This window comes from Panthera leo, chromosome C1 (assembly GCF_018350215.1).
Source record: "Panthera leo isolate Ple1 chromosome C1, P.leo_Ple1_pat1.1, whole genome shotgun sequence".
NCBI classification, from domain to species: domain Eukaryota; kingdom Metazoa; phylum Chordata; class Mammalia; order Carnivora; family Felidae; genus Panthera; species Panthera leo.
This window is the reverse complement of record NC_056686.1, coordinates 178,597,865-178,614,994: the sequence shown is the minus strand read 5'-3', so window position 1 is coordinate 178,614,994 and position 17,130 is coordinate 178,597,865. Positions and strand designations below refer to the sequence as shown.

General features: G+C 33.3%; 2 long non-coding RNA genes across 2 annotated transcripts in view; both read left to right on the top strand.

Annotated features, from left to right (window-relative positions):
• LOC122228303 overlaps window positions 1–11,237 on the top strand; it is a 39,110-nt gene extending 27,873 nt beyond the window's left edge. The window contains exons 3-4 of the long non-coding RNA XR_006206511.1: window positions 10,228–10,292; window positions 11,187–11,237. This is a non-coding gene — a long non-coding RNA (uncharacterized LOC122228303). The remainder of the gene's footprint in view (window positions 1–10,227; window positions 10,293–11,186) is intronic.
• A 19-nt stretch (window positions 11,238–11,256) lies between these two features.
• LOC122228302 lies at window positions 11,257–16,336 on the top strand. Its single transcript, XR_006206510.1, has 4 exons — window positions 11,257–11,293; window positions 13,703–13,856; window positions 15,672–15,746; window positions 16,252–16,336. It is a non-coding gene; the product is annotated as an uncharacterized LOC122228302 (long non-coding RNA).
• Window positions 16,337–17,130: the final 794 nt, after the last annotated feature.

Genomic DNA, 17,130 nt, shown 5'->3' with positions numbered 1-17,130 from the left:
CCTTCTGTCTCTGCTCTCCACCCCCCACCTCTCAAAATAAATTAATTAAAAAAAAAAAAAAAGCTCTATACAGTTTACTCTGGTAAGGATACAATTTATTTTTAACCCAAGGCTGATTAATATTCCAAGAGGTGAACAAAAAAATCAATGTCATAGATAAGAACAAATCCTTACTTAAATATATTTTTCTATTTTGTGGATATCACTGCCAACATTTATTAACAAATCTAAAATGAGATAAATGTGTTAGGCATTTTCAGAGAGGATTCTAAAAACTTATCCTATCCTAAACTATCACAGTGGATTAAGTAAGAATACTCGAAATTTAAGAGAATGTAAAGTTACACTCACCTTAATGCCAGAAGGCTGGCCGAAATTAATAGCAGTATGTTAGGTCATGGGAATGATGTTTACTTAACACAGTATCTTTAGGGATATTCTAGCCTGAAAAACTGGTCTATTTCTTAGGAATTTATCATTTTACTTTCTTAAAAAAATAATGCTTTTGGTGTATTAAATAGAACAAAAAATATAAAATTAACTGCCATCTGTTAACTACCCAATTTTTAAAACTTTGCTCTGAGTTCTTGAACACAGTTCTACCTAGTCAGGCCACTCATGGGACATCTCATATTATTGCCAAATAGAGGTTTAATTCCAAGTTCATTGGTTAAGAATAAAAAACGATATGATCATCAGATGAATGTGGCTGGCATGTGAAAAAATAAGTCAAAAAAAGAGTGCACAAATGGAATATGCAGAAACTCTGAAATGCTTCAGGTGCACAAACCTCTTTAAAGTTTACTAAGGTTGGAATAGATTGCTTTTGAATGTGGCACTTTTTTCCTTAACAAGTCCCCACTGATTGAAACACAATTAACAGTGAATCAAACTTTTAGGACTTTAAGTCAAACTGTCAATTTGTTCAAATGCTATATGTACACTTACTAAAGCAATACCAAATCTGTTGCTGCACTAACTACTGCTTTATTGAATGTCAACTTGAGAGTATTGGCAGTCTGTAGGAAAGAACTACTAAGCCAGGGCTCATGATAGATTAACTGCATATTTGCTTCTAAGAATAGAGTTTAATACCTGTAGAAAATACAAAATATGTGAATCACTAGCATGTAATTTTACAGCCTTCAATACAGTTAAATATGTTATAATTTTCCTCCATTTTAATTGCTAAGGAACAATTCTTTAAACATATTTTCTTTTTTAATCCTGTGGCAATACCTATTTGCAGCTAGAACTATGGAAGTAAATTCCAGGTTGTAGGCATGGACCAACAAACAATATAAAGTTACAGTATATGGGTAAATATATTTAAGTAAGAGACTTAATTGTATATACATATATGTGTTATGAGATTTATATTCCATATGCAAATATCTATTTACATTAGAGTGTAAATGAAGGATTCCACAAATATTAACTCTATTGGAAAGAGAGAGAGAGGGAGAGGGAACCTATAAGAACTCAGTTTGGGGGCGCCTGGGTGGCTCAGTCGGTTAAGCGGCCGACTTCGGCTCAGGTCATGATCTCGCGGTCCGTGAGTTCGAGCCCCACGTCGGGCTCTGTGCTGACAGCTCAGAGCCTGGAGCCTGTTTCAGATTCTGTGTCTCCCTCTCTCTGACCCTCCCCGTTCATGCTCTGTCTCTCTCTGTCTCAAAAATAAACGTTAAAAAAAAAAAATTAAAAAAAAAAAAGAACTCAGTTTGGTTTCTTGATGCGAACACCCATAATTGTGAACCTACAACTTCTTACATGCATTGCTTCCACGACAGATTTGGATTCTGCAAAACTAGTATCCTTCACCCCCTATATAGTTTAAAGAATAGGGCCATGTTTGTATTGGCTTGACAGTTTTGTTTTACTTTTCTTCCTAACTGGTAAATAAAAAAAAAAATAATAATAATCGTCTTCCCTTCACACATGGTTAACAATGTTACCTACCAGAGAGAATGATGCCAAATGTAATTGTGAAAATAGAACAATTTTAAAGGATGTGATGATTAAGTAAGCTAATGACTCTTTGTATTCTCCAATCATTTGCATTGCATGTGTGCTGGGTTATATGGATGGATGGAGAGCTGCTCTGGATGTTTCTTACCAGTGCTTTGCAATATAGCAAAATGGGATGCTTCCATTTGACAAGTTTAAGAAACCCTTCAATAGACATGAGCCTTTGGAAACTACAAAATGAAAAAAGAGCAAACACTCAAAAACCTTTGGAAAAGTCTCTGAAATATTTGCTTGGTTACGCACAAAAAATGAAGACTTGCTGGGGGAAAAAAAGGCAAGAAAATTCACAGCAATGTAATATATGGTTTTGGAAAAATTTTTTTAATATTTATTTATTTTTGAGACAGAGAGACAGAGCATGAGCAGGGGAGGGGCAGAGAGAGAGGGTGACACAGAATCTGAAGTAGGCTCCAGGCTCTGGGCTGTCAGCACAGAGCCCGACGTGGGGCTCGAACTCACGAACTGTGAGATCATGACCTGAGCCCAAGTCGGACGCTTAACCGACGGAGCCACCCAGGCACCCCTGTAATATATTGTTTGACGAAAATTTGAAAATTATATGAATTCACTAACTACCAAATAATATCTCTGTCTAGCTTTCATCCATAGAAATTAACCACTAGCTATTTTGAGTGTTGATCAATTTACCACTTGTTTCTATGATGAAATTTTACTAGCTGGTTATTATCCCCTACAAATAACACATAATCACCTTACTTAGCCTGTAACCTATTATGAGACAATCAATTTATATTGATTTTAGTTTATTTTAATGAAATTATAAGTTTTATTTAAAAAAATATTTATACATATTTCTCGAAAATGTTAATCACATTGTAAGAGTTTTAACACAGGGCACCTGGGTGGCTCAGTCAGTGAGCGTCCAACTCTTGTCTTGATTTTGGCTCAGGTCATGATCTCGTGGGTCATGGGTTCGAGCCCCATGTTGGGCTCTGCATTGACAGTGTGGAGCCTGCTTGAGATTGTCTCTCCTCTTTCTCCCTCACTTGCACTCTGTCTCAATAAATAAACACTAAAAAAAATATTTAAAGAGCTTTAACATATTGTTATATTGGCCTTTAAAAAGACCATGCCAATTTACACCGATAGTGTGTATATTAGAGTGCTCACATTTTATATCTTTATAAATTTCAGGTACTTATTTAATATGCAATTTCTCATTAGATAGGCAAAAATAGAATCCTATTTAAATTTATATCACTATTTTTATAATGAATATCTGTATCTTATTCAATTACAGTTCAATTCTTGAAATGATCTGCCTATATCCTGCTACACTATTTCATTTAAATTTCTTCTTATATAAGATTTGTGCATACAGTCATATAAGTAATAACTCTTTTGCATGTATATTGAAATTATCTTTTCCCAATTTGTCTTTTCATTTTTCCTTGCATTTTATTATTTCGGTAATCTATATTATGTTTATACTTTTTAGCTGTTTACTGTGAAATGCATCATGTACATATATACATATATATGTCACATTTTATATTGGTAATACCAAAAACTAAATCTTTGCACTCGGCTAGAGAAATAGAGTATTATTTATAGCTTTGAAACTCCGTGTATACCCTCCCGTTTATATCCTTGCCCATCCCTCACAGGTATAAACACTATCCTGAATCACTGACAATCAGAAGTCAATTATAAAGTTGTAATACATGAATCATATAACAATTATGTCTGTACAGATTGTCTACATGACATATGATTGTGTTCCTAAATTATGTAATTCCTGTCTTTAAAATATACTCTAACAGGAACTAGGACAGGCTACATAATCTATAGGGCCCAGTGAAAATGAAAAGGGTGGGTCCTTATTCAAAATTTTTCTAAGAATTCTAAGATGATAGCAGCAAAGCCTTTAATCAAGAGTGGGGCCTTATGTATCAGCACAGGTCATACCTATGCAGATGGCCCTGTGTGAAGGGATACTCTACCTTTCCTACTTGAAACTTGATATTTTTTTGCTTCTTTATGTTTTATAGTTCAACCAGTGAAACTTTAAGAAACTCATCAATGACTTCAAGCAGTCATTTTCACTAATACATAAGATTTTAAGAGAACACCAAAGATTTTTTTAACCCATTAAAATCTTAGTGGAAATGTGGACTACTTCTTGGTTTGGGGCTTGCCTCTCTACAGGTTTCCATTTACATGTGCATAGGTTTCTCCAGTGTTCATAATTAGAAACAGTCCAATCCTTCACATTTGAAGAGCCTGGAGCAAGAGTAAAAATAGAAGACAGATGATGGTATGTTTTAAATATGTTCAAGTTACAAAAAAAGATAATAAACTGTTAAATAAAATACTTTCAGTTTTTCTACCTTGAAAATAGTTGTGTAATATCACAGAATGATTCTTTGTTCATACATAACTCTTGCGAAATCCCACACTACATCTTAAGGACTTCTGGAACCACACATTGTCGCAAGATGAGAATAGGATGATTGCCCAAAAGTACGGGGCATGTACTGCATTACTGCTATCTAAGCAAGAAGATCAAGGGGCGCCTTGAGCGCCGACTTCAGCTCAGGCCACGATCTTGCAGTTCTTGGGTTTGAACCCTGCATGGGGCTCTGTGCTGACAGCTCAGAGCCTGGAGCCTGCTCTGGATTCTGTGTCTCCCTCTCTCTCTCTCTGCCCCTCCCCTACTCATACTCTGTCTCTCTCTGTCTCTCAAAAATAAACAAACATTTAAAAAAAAAAAGATCTGCCAAGTCTTTTATTTAACATAATCACATCTGCTGGTTAAATCCTCCCTACACTCAGAAGCAATGTCTGAATCTCATGGCAGCTAGCAGCACAGGCCATAAACCATGCAGCTTTTATTTTGAAGCATAGGACAAGAGATGAGGAGAAACTTTAACTCAAAGCTTCAAAGTGAGAGTCATGATCTCATACGTGCCTGGGTGTTTGGCTACTGAGCTAACAATGTGATTTATTATGGGGGTTTAGACCATGTGTTAATATTTCTGATCTCTGGAGAAACTTGAGACTAAAAAGTATTGTCCTGACTTCCAGGAGGGGCTGAAGACTAAAGGTCAGCCACAAGGCAAATGTGATTGAAGCCCAATAACCTCTGGATACCAAAGGCTCAAGCGAGCTTCCCTGACTGGCAACACTATACATTTTGTCACACATTGTGGCCAAGAGGAGTTACCACTGTGCATGATCAATGGGGAATAGAAAACTGGAAATGCCAGTATTTAGATCCCTCCTGAAACCTACCTTTTGTGTCTCTTCTTTTGGTTGATTTTAATATGTATCTTCTTCCTATAAAAAAAACTGCAACTAGGAGTGTAGCTGAGTACTACTTACCAATTATTAATCCTGAGGGTAGTTTCAGGAACCCCAAACTTTGAAATTGATGTCAGAAGTGATGGACATCTTATGTGGAGACTCTGCCCCCTAATTTTGTTTTGGCTAACCTCTTTGTAATAGCTTCTATGACATTCTCCAAAAAGTCATGACTCATAGATTCAGGTTTTATTTGCCACTAGAAATCCTTAGTTGGATATAGTCCTATTGAGTGTATTTAATAAATAAGCCATCTTCCTCCTAAAAACTATCATTGCAAAATATATGTGTGTGTGTGTGTGTATGTGTATATATATATATACACATACACACACACACACATATACATAATATATGTATATATACACATATACATAATATATGTATATATATGCACACATATATATGTGTGTGCATAATATGTGTGTGTATGTGTGTGTGTGTGTATATATATATATATATATATATATATATATATATATATATATATATATATATATATATATATATATATAAAACTGCTATTTTACCCATAATTTCAATTGACAAGGAGGTCACCTGTTTGGTTTTTTTTTTCCTTTTCTTGGAGGTGTCTCCCAAGTCAAGGAAGTAAACATATCAGTATAGAAATAAATAACTGTAGTTTGGCTGCTTTAACACATTTCTTCCACTCAGTAGTGAGAATTTAAAGGTATCTGCTATAGCCCTAAATTCTTGGCATCAGTAGTCAAGACAGCAACTACTGTCAGTTCACAAAATCAAACAAATAACAAAATATATTTTGAGTCTTATGTATGAGACAATGTATGGGAGTGGATGAACTATTCATTTTCACAATGTTTTTGCTTTCTATCCGTTATGTTAATCTCTTCAAACCACAAGGAATCAATATTCCTTTCATTTACAAATGACTATTCTGCTGAATTGCAGTACTTGTCAGCCCTAGCAATTTCCATATTATAAATTCTATAACTGATAATATGTATAAACTGTACTATAATAAAAAATCATTTCGCAAAATAAAACAAAAAAGGTCAAAACTAAATGTTGCTAATTACTATTTTTAGTCTTGTTAAGATGAAGAATTATATCATTTAAGCTTTCACAAAATGTTTCTCATCAACAGATGTCTACTGCTTTAGGTTAACCTATATTCTAAGAAGTATCTAATATTTGAATCATTTGTCTTCTTCTGTTTGCAAGTCAATAATAATTAAGTACAAATTAGTCATCTGGTGACTCAAACATTTGAGATTATCTAAAATAGATCAGAATCATAAGGAGAAAAATATTGTGTAGCAACAATATGAAACATTAAATTTCAAAATATGAACACTACTGAGGCTTTGATGAAAATCTTGTCTTTCTTCCCCATGGTATATGATCTTTGGGTGGGATTATTGCAAATATGACCTGAATTGTAGTCCTTACAGGTCATGAGATAAGCATCTCTGTCCTGAAAGGTCTTAGAGAGAACTGAGAGCAGGAATGAGTTCTTAGCACTTCTTGGCTCTGGACACATTATCGCCAGCCCAGAAATTAAAGAAGATGAATCAAACTTAAAACTACAACATTGAGTAAATAAAACATGGGTTTAAGAAAAAAGAAAGAAGGCAAGCATTATACTTCTGTCACCAGTGCCCTCTTGGAAGAACATATACAACACAGGAAGAAAAATGTACAGTAATTAAAAACTCTTACATTCACTTAAAATATCAATCATTTGTCAGGGTTAAAAAAAGAAAAGAGAATATTTGAGAACTCAGAAATGATAAAAGTTATTTCTATTAAAAAAACAAATTCAATTAGAATAATACAATAACCATTGATGATTCTGATGTTAACTATGTGTTAAGCACATAAATGTGTTTCTTTTTTCCCCCGCTAACTTATTTAATTCCATTAATACTGTCAGTTAAATACTAAAAATTCCCTTATTTTTTAAATGAGTAAAATTTCTGGCAGGGTTACCTCCAGCTATTGGGCTCGTGCTGTTCCTTAAAAAATAAAATCCTTGGAGTCCCTGGATGACTCAGTCTGTTCAGCATCTGACTTTGGCTCAGGTCATGATCTCATGGTTCTCATGGGCTCAAGCCCCACATCAGGCTCTGCACTGATGGAGGAGAGTCTTCTTGGGATTGTCTCTCTCCCCATCTCTCTCCCTCTCTCTTTGCCCCTTCCACGTGTACACGCTCTGAAAATAAATAAACTTTGAAGTATTTTTTAAAAATGCTCATGGATTGGAAGAATTGATATTGTTAATATGTCCGTACTACCTAAAGCAATGTATAGATTTGATAGCAATCCCTATTAAATACCAGTATTATTTTTTCACAGAACTAGAAGCAAATAATTCTAAAGTTCATATGGAATCATGAAAGACCCTGAATAGCCAAAGCAATCTTGAGTAACAACAACAAAAGCTGGAGGTATCATTATTCCAGAATTCAAGATATACTACAAAGCTATAGTAATCAAAACAGTATGGTACTAGCACAAAACAGATACATAGACCAGTAGAATAGGATAGCAAGCCCAGAATAAATCCACACTTATATGGTCAATTCTTCTAGGACAAAGGAGGAAAAAAATACACAATGGGGTGTGCAGTTTTCATTGGAGAATATATGATGAAGAATATTCAGTAAATGGTATTGTGAAACTAGACAGCTACATGCAAAAAATAAAAATAAAAAAAATGAAACTAGATCCTTTCTTATACCATACACAAAAATAAACTCAAACAGACTAGAGATCTAAATGTGAGACCTGAAACCATAAAACTCCTACAAGAAAACATAGGGAGTAATCCCTTAAGCATCAGTCATAGCAACATTTTCCATATATGTCTCCTAAGGTAAAGGAAACAAAAGCAAAAAAATAAACTGTTGCGAGTATACCAAAATAAAAATGTTTTGCACAGTGAAGGAAACCATCAACAAAATGAAAAGACAACCTACTGAATGGGAGAAGATATTTGTAAATTATTATGTATCTGATAAAGGGTTAATATAGCAAATACATAAAAACTTCCACAACTTAACATCAAACAGATAATCTGATTAAAAATGGGAAAATCCGAATAGACATTTTTCCAAAGAAGACATACAGATAGCCAACAGATACATGAAAAGATGCTCAACATAACTAATAATCAGCGAAATCCAAGTCAAAACTTCAATGAGAGATCATCTCACACATGTCAGGATGGCTAAAATCAAAAACACGAGGAATAATGAGTATTGGCAAGGACCTGTAGAAAAGGGGAGCTTTATGCACTGTTGTTGGGAATGACTGGTGACTGGTGCAGCCACTGTGGAAAACAGTATGGCGTTTTCTTAAAAAATTAAAACCAGTAATAACCTATGAGCCAGTAATTCTACTGAGTATTTACCCAAGTAAAGCAAAAACACTAATTCAAAAACTTATGTATCCCTATGTTTCTTGCAGCATTGTTTACAATTGCAAAGACATGGAAGCAAATAGGGACCCGTAGTACATGAATGGATAAAGATGTGGTAAATATATACAATGGAGTATTACCGAGTTATAAAAAAGAATGAGATCTTGCCATTTGGGACAACACAATGGATCTAAAGGGAACTGAAATATGTGAACTGAAATAAGCCAGAGAGAGACAAATATCATATGATTTCATTTATATGTGGAATCTAAAAAAAGAAAAAGAAAAAGAAATAAAAAGAAAACAAATGAACAAGCAAACAGAACAAGCAAACTCTATAAATACAGAGAACTGGTGGTTGCCAGAAGGGAGAGCGTTGGGTAGATGGTAAAATAGGTGAAAGGGATTAAGAAGTATAAAGTTCTAATTACAAAACAAAGTCACAAAGATGAAAATTGGGGAATTTTCATAAAATTAGCATAGGATGAAAATTAGCAGAGGGAACATAGTCAATAATACTGCAATAACATTTTATGGTAATAGATGGTAACTGTACTTATCATGGTAAGTGTAGTATAATGTATGGAATTGTTGAATCACTATGTTGTACACCTGAAACTAACATTGTATATCAACTATACTTCATAAAAAAAATACAGTAGATAATTTTTAGCAAATACATCAACATAGGTAATATAAAGGAGCACAGGAAGGAGATTTTCATGAACTATGGGTACCACTATAGTACATTCAAGGAAGCAAATAAACATAACAAATGATTTTATTGGATGATAATATGTAAATATAGGATTCAAATGCTGAAATGTAAATTTTATGTATGGGAAAATCCAAAAATAGTATGAAATTAAAACACAAACACTTGGGGCTCCTGGGATGCTCAGTCGGTTAAGCATCTGACTCTCTGTTTCATCCACAGTTTCATGGGTTCAAGCACTACATGGGGCTCTGCACTGGCAATGTGGATGCTGCTTGGGATTCTCTTTCTGCCTCTCCCCACTTGCAGTGTCACTGTCTCTCTCAAGATAAATAAATTGAAGAAAAAGTGCTAAAATACATAAATTATTAAAAAAAAAAAAAAAACCTTCAGGTATTGGAAGGGAAGAAGTCATAGAATTCAAAAAAGAAAACCTTTCTAATGCCGTGCATTGGTATCAAAGTATAAAACCTGGCAAATATAATGTCTTTGCAGAAGAAATTATTTTTTTAATAGTTATATATTAAAAATATTTTTTTGTTGTTTTGGGATGCCTCGGTGGCTCATTCAGTTGAATGTCAGACTTTGGCTCAGCTCATGAATTCCTGGTCTCTGTGTTCGAGCCTCACTTCAGGCTTTCAACTGACAGCAAGCGGCCTACTTTGGATTCTCGGTCTCCCTCTCTCTCTGCCCCTCCCCGATTCATGTCCTCACTCTCAAAATAAACATTAAAAAATATTTTTTTTTGTTTTATTAGGGATCAGAATGAAATCATGAATGAATTCAGAGTTAAAATGTTCAATTTTATAACGAATTAAAGAGGTAAGGATAATGTAACAATGTTTCTATTTCTTCTATTAACACTTATAAACTTTCTACCCAACTCTATAGCAGCAACTATAAAAAGAGAAAAAAGGTGAATGTCTATAAACATTTTATATATGTTCATTGTCTATTAGTCTACTTAGGAAAATTAAAACTTTGATGAGTTAACACTTTATATCCAATGGATAGGAAAAAATGTAAGTCTAAAAATAGTGTCAGCAAGGAATTATTAATTACTGGTAGGAATGTAAATAATATAAATATTGATCACCAGTTTGTTACACGACTTTGTTTTCTTGTAAGTTTACACATTCCAGTATTGTTATGGGTTGAATGTGTCCAGAATTCATGTTAAAATCCTATCCCCAGTTACCTCAGAATGTGATCTTACTTGGAGATATGGTCTTTGCAGAGGTAATCAAGAAGACAAAATGAGGTCATTATGGTGTGTCCTAATCTACACCGTAATGGTATCCTTATAAGAAGGAAAATTTGGATACAGACACAGATAGAAAGAAGACAACGTAAAGAGACCTAGGGAAGGGGTAGCCATTTACAAGCCAAGGAGACAGGCCTAGAACATATGGTTTCCTCACAAGCCTCAGGAGGGACCAAAACTACCCACACCTCATATTAGTTTAATATGAAAGACAGTAACATATACTGTTTAAGTTACCTAGTTTGTGGTATGGCAACCCTAGAAAATTAACACACAATTTCTCCCGAGGTATATTATGCAAAAGCAAAATTTGGTACATGGAGTTTCTTGAGCCAAATAGATGTTCCTTCACCTACCATTGCCTAGGCTCATCTTCAGTGACAGAATTGAGTAGTAGTGACAGACCATATAGCTGGCAAATCTGAGAATATTTACTCTCTTGACCTTTACAGAAAAGCTTGACAACAGAAGCATGGGTAATATGTCAGTCCACTAGAAAAGAGAAAAAAAAAAAAAAAAAAAAAAGAACTCAAATGCTCATTAACAATAGAATGGATGGGTAAGTTATGGTTTCTATCCATTGCCATACTCACAAATGATTAACAATTATCTCTATATTCAAGAAAATATGTGTACAGAACTTTATTATGGATTTTATTGTTATAAGAGTATACACATATATAAAATTTGCAATTAATAAACTAGGATATATTTTATTATAATCATAGAGCAAATTGAGTCTCACAAAATGCTTTATTTCATCTTTACCATACATTATTTTTTTAAATCTCTTTCAGATTTTGGTGCAATCCATGAAAAAATAATTCCCACATAAATATTGGTTGGTGTTTTCATTTACACTAACAAGTCAGGTGAAACAATACTATATTAGAACTTCACTTATTCAAGACATTCCACACTCATGGGTTAAAAGAGAAAAAAAATGTTAAAATGTCTATACTACCCCAAGTAATCTACAGATATAATGTAGTCTCTTTCAAGATACCAATAGTATTTTTCACAGAACTAAAACAATCCTAAAATTTGTATGGAACCACAAAAGATCCTGAATAGCCAAAGCAATCTTGAAAAGGAAAACAAAAGCAAGCTTCATGATTCCAGACTTCAAGTTATGTTACAAAGCTGTAGTAATCAAAAAGTATGGTACTGGCACAAAAATAGACACTAGATCAATGGGACAGAGTAGAAAAAAAAAAAAACAGAAATAAACCCATAATTATATGGTCAATTAATCTGACAAAGGAACGGATACCTAATGGGAAAAAGATTGTCCCCAACAAGTAGTGTTGGAAAAACTGGACACCTACATGAAAGAGAAGAAAAAAAAAAAAAAACAGGACCACTTTCTTTCACCATATACAAAAATAAACTCAAAATGTATTAAAGACCTAGGCATGAGACCTGAAACCATAAAAATTCTAGAAGAGAGCTCAAGCAGTAATTTCTCTGACATTGGCCACAGCAATGATTTTATAGATTTGTCTCCTGAGGCAAGGGAAATAAAAGCAAAGTTACATCAAAATAAAGTTACATTAGGATTAGATCAAAATAAAATGCTCCTGCACAGTGAAGGAAACAAAATAAAAGGCAATCTATTAAATAAAAGATATTTGAAAATGACATACCCAATAAAAGGTTAGCATCCAAAATATATAAAGAACTTACACAACTCAACACCAAAACCCACAAATAATTCAATTTAAAAATGGGAAGACTTGAACATACATTTCATTAAAGAAGACCTACACATAGCCAACAGACCAATGAAAAGATGCTCAATATTGTTCAGCATCAAGGAAATGCAAATCAAAACTACAATGAGATCTCACCTAACATTGTTCAGAATAGCTAGAATCAAAAACACAAGAAACAGTAAGCGTTGGTAAAGATGTGGAGAAAAAGGAACTCTCTTGCACTCTTGGTGGGAATGCAAACTGGTGCAGTCACTATTGAAAACAGTATGGAGGTTCATTAGAAAGTTAAAAACGGAGGCACCATATGGTCCCATAATTGCACTACTGGGTCTTTATACCCAAAATGCAAAAGTAGTAATTCAAAGGGATGCATGCATACCTGTGATTATTGCAGCGTTATTTACAATAGCCAAATTATGGAGAAAGCCCAAGTATCCATCAATAGATGAATGGACAAAGATGATGTGATATATACATATATATATATGTATATATATATATACATATATATATGTGTATATATATGTGTATATATATATACATATATATATACACATATATATACACATATATATATATGTATTATATGTATTATTCAGCCATAAAGACAGACGAATATTATTCAGCCATAAAGACAAATGAAATCTTGCCATTAGCAATAACACAGATGGAGCTAGAGAGTATTACGCTAAGTGAAATAAGTCAGAAAAAGACAAATACCATGTGGGTTCACTCCTATGTGGAATTTAATAAAACAAACAAAGGGAAAAAAAGAGAGAGCGAGAGAGCAAGAGAGACAAACCAAAAAACCCAGACTCTGAACTATAGAGAACTGACAGTTACAAGAGGGGATGGGGGGGGGGGGGGGGGGGATGGGTGAAATAGGTGATGGAGACTAAAGAGTACACTTATCATGATGAGCCCTGAGTAAGGTATAGAATTGTCGAATGACTATATCGTACACCTAAAACTAATGTAACACTGTATGTTAGCAGGAATTAAAGACTTAAAAAAAGAACTTGACGCGTCTATCAATGACACAAGTGATTGTCTTACTGAATTTGATAGTGTCTTCCAAATCCTGGATATGTATTTCGTCTCTTTTGCGCTATTCACAAAGTCATGCCTACTAACACAATCTAGTTTTCAACTTAATCTCTATTATTAACGTTTTATCCATCATTTCAAGTTGAAACAATCGACAGAATAAATCAAGCTCTGATTTGTAACATTTGCCAATTTCCTTGGTTTAGGTATTGCCACCATCGCCTGTTTCAACTGTACAAATGGGTTAGAGGTTTTCTTAATATCTGTGATCCTAGAGATTCCATATTCTCTTACAAGCCTGTCCAATGTGTTAACAATGTTAGCTGAATTCTTAACCACGTCTGGCTGCATCGGTCCCAGGTAAGTAAGTGCCCATGTGTATTTGTTCTTGAAGGCCTTTGTTTTTCCTTTGATTTGGGGTTAGTTGGTTCGTCATTGACCTCAGTGTCTGATGGATTCGTGAAAGCTTGTAGATGTGCAGATTTCCCTGTTTGCTACCACTGCTGAGAGGGCAGGCGCAATGTTCTTTCCAGGTTAGTGTATCCCTAATGGAAACTAGAAACCTGGTTAGGTTTTTTTTTTTTTTTTTTTTTTTTAATAGTTTTCCCTATTCATTGAAGTTCACTGAGGCCTCACCCCATCTCTACTCTGCTTCCGGAGGTAATCTTTTCTTTTTTTTTTTTTTTTTTCCAGCTAACACATGATACATTTAATCAAGTCTAGATATTTTAATAGGAGGAGGGGCTCGGGGTATGGGATTATTATTATAAATCCTCACAATTTTCTCTAAAAAGTGATTTCAAAGTAGAATATGATGCACTTATTTTTAAAATACTCAATTTCTCCTAGCCTGTGAATCATTTAGAATAAATTATTTTATATTTGAATCTGTGAACATGTCAATAATGCAATTAGAACACTGGTTGGTGCTGAGACACAGCAGGGAGGTGGGGACTACACAGATGGAAATCACATAGCCTCTGTTCTCCAGAAAATTGTATTAAATTTGATATTTATTAGTACATGTTCCTGCTAACAAGGCTCAATACAAAGAATACCATTGTTGCAACTGTGCAATAATTTGGTTTAAATATCCACATTTTAATTTATTACATAGCTACACAATTATGTTTTTGCATTTAATATACTTAGTTTCATCTAATTACTATATTCAATTATCTTCAAGTTATGCCTGCCTCTATTGTAGAATCTCAAATGCAGACATCTGCGGGATTGTTTTCAGGCTACTTCATGCTATGATAAACATGTCAAAATGATATTGTCTTTCTTCCACACATACTTCAGACTAGTATTTATTTTCAGTTACTACTTCTGCTTTTTTTTTCTCCCACTACCGATACTATAATTAAAGTCACTTGTTTCAAAGGAAACAGAGGATTAGAACAATTGTCAAAGATGTATTTTTTGGTTGAATTTTGTATTTCCTGACTAATGATTTTATCTGTGGAAATTGTTAACATCTTAAGAAAAAACGTAGCCCTCCTTGTTGTACTTGCTGGTAACTGACAGCTACAAATGTCACCTTTGAAATTTCTCCAAAGTGTTTTTTGTTGTATTTTTTTTTTAATTTTTATTTAGTTATGGCAATATATCAAACCATCATCAAACATCCTGGCTGAAATACAACAACATTAGGATAATCCTAGTATTTTGTACATAGTTTTGGATGTTTCGCTCAAGTTAAATAAATTAAACTTAAAATTAGTTATGTCTTGCAAAAAATCAATTTTACTCCTAATGAGTAACAAATGATATAGGATAAAAGTAGTTCAGGACGTTATTGGAATATAACCAATATAGAATTCATTAGTTTTACCGTATAGAATTTGCACCTAACTTTATTTTGGTTGGTTAGAAAATGGCTTACATATTGCTTTCAGTTTAGAAGTCTTGCATGTCTCTTGGTTAATTTCTTTCTTTTATGTCTTGATGATACTATAAATGGAATTCTCAATTTCATATTCCAATTGTTAGTTGCTTATGTAAGGTCGATTCTGTTTTACTACTATTGTACCCTGAGAACTTGCTAAATCCATTAGCTATAGTATTTTTTAGATTTCTTAAGATTATCTATGTAAATAATTATGACATCTACAAAAATAGTTTATTTCCTCCCTTTCTATTCGTATACTCTTTCTTGTCTTACTTTAATAGTGAAAATACACAATACCATGCTGAATGGAAAAGGTGAAGGGCACATTCTGCATTATCCTTGACCTTAGTGAGGAAGTAGGTAATATTTTACTATTAAGTATGAAGATAGATGTAGGTTTCTGTGGATCTCTTTGTGAAATTAGTAAATTTATTTCTATTCAAAGTTTTTATTAGGTTTTCTTATTGGATGGGTGAATTTTTTCAAGTGTTTTCTTTATAACTCTTGACATATCATATGGTTTCTCATCTTATTCTTTTAATATGATGAATTACATTGATTGCTTTTCTAGTGTTAAAGCAAGCTTGCATTTTTGCAACGAATCCCAGTTGGTCATGACATATTTTCCTTTTATATATTGCTGGATTCCATTTGCTATTTATTAAGGGTGCTTGCATTTATGTTCATGATGAAAATTGATCTGTAATATTCTTTCTTATCTTTCCTTCCTTCCATTTTTAATGTACTTCTCAGGTTTTGATATTGGGATTGTATTAACCTTCTAACATTTGTTAGGTACTGTGTGCTCCTCCGGTATTTTCTAGAAGAGCTTATATAAAATTGCTGTTCTTTATTCCCTAGATGTCTGACAGAAATTACCAATAAAATCATTTCCATCTGAAGGTTTGTAAGGAAATTTTTAATAAAATTATATTATTAAGTAGAGCGCATTCTTTTGCTTTTATCTTTCATGCCGTGATTTGTGTGTTCATTTAAGTTGAAATTACCTTATTTCTCTTACATTGCCAAAATGGTTGACATTAAAATACTTGTAATATTGCTTGATATTTATTTCTGTAAGATCTCCAGTGATAACCTCTGCTTCATTTGTGATATGGGACATTTTTGTTTTCTTCCTGTTTTTATCCATTTAGCTGGATTTTATTAATACTTTTAATTTTTTCTAAACTATCTTTTGCTTTTGACAATTTACAGTTTTTCTTCCAATTTCATTGATTGCTACACTTTCAGTGTTTGTCATTCTACTTTTTGAATTTTAAGGTAAAGTTACTTTTTTCTTTTTTAGCTTAATAAGTTGGCCTTTTAAGTCATTGATTTTAGCCTGACTCCACTTCTTTCCTAATTCAAGCATTCAAAGGTATAAATTTTCTTCTAAGCATTTCTTTCATGGGATCGTACGGGTTCTGAAATCTTGTACTATCTTTCAGTTAGAAATATTTCTCAATTTCTCTTGTGAATTCTACTTTGCATCAAGGATTATTTAGAGATGTTTTATCTTGAAGTGGTTTGATATATTATTCTCTAAGTACCAACTAGGTCAAAAGCTAGTAATGTTTTTTAGATGGTCTATATCTTGATAGTTTCTTATTCTATAAATTGCTATGTAGATTTTTTAAAGTGCAAGAATATGACCAAAAAATTAAAAAAAAAAAAACACTTTTTCCCTGAACTATTTGAAAGTACGTTATTGACACTGAAAAACTTTAGTGTGTAATTGTT